At 34.4% G+C, this 532-nt stretch overlaps 1 protein-coding gene across 1 annotated transcript in view; it reads right to left on the bottom strand.

Moving 5' to 3' along the window:
- The window catches only part of LRP1B (low density lipoprotein receptor-related protein 1B), a 542,706-nt gene that overhangs the window by 393,060 nt on the left and 149,114 nt on the right, over nucleotides 1-532 (bottom strand). The window lies entirely within an intron of this gene.

Genomic DNA, 532 nt, shown 5'->3' with positions numbered 1-532 from the left:
GCAGAAAAGAATGATTATTGTGGTTCTTAGGTTATATCTACATAAAGTAAAATGCTACTCAATGTAGCTCAGTTAATCATAATACCAGAAATTCAGAGATTAAAAATAGTAAATTGATTCTTTAGCTGAATTTACCATTAGATAGAACTGGATTGTCATAGAATGTTAAGGCTGGCAATTAGAATAACTTAGCATCTTTGGGATATATAGATTATCTAGCATCCTTTAAAGAAAGTCAGTTGGCTACTGCTGACACTTTAGTGGCAATATGTGAGGCAGGTCATTCCAGTGTAGAGTTTTGATGTCAGAAATTGTATTGAATTGTATTGAACATAATCTGCCTCACAACTTCTAATTCCAGGCTTCAAAACAACACAGACTTGGTATGCTCCCTATTCTAGTACTTCATTTATAGTATTTGAATACAACTAACAAGTCATCTTTGCTCCAGGCAAAACTACTTCAGAATACATGTGCCCCAGACCCCTTACACTTCTGAATGTACAAATCCGGATACACTCCAATTTGTTAA

Source organism: Propithecus coquereli, unplaced genomic scaffold (genome assembly GCF_000956105.1).
Source record: "Propithecus coquereli isolate 6110/MARCELLA unplaced genomic scaffold, Pcoq_1.0 Scaffold33, whole genome shotgun sequence".
In the NCBI taxonomy this organism is placed as follows: domain Eukaryota; kingdom Metazoa; phylum Chordata; class Mammalia; order Primates; family Indriidae; genus Propithecus; species Propithecus coquereli.
Note: the sequence above shows the minus strand (reverse complement) of the source record. Positions and strands in the feature narration are given on the sequence as shown.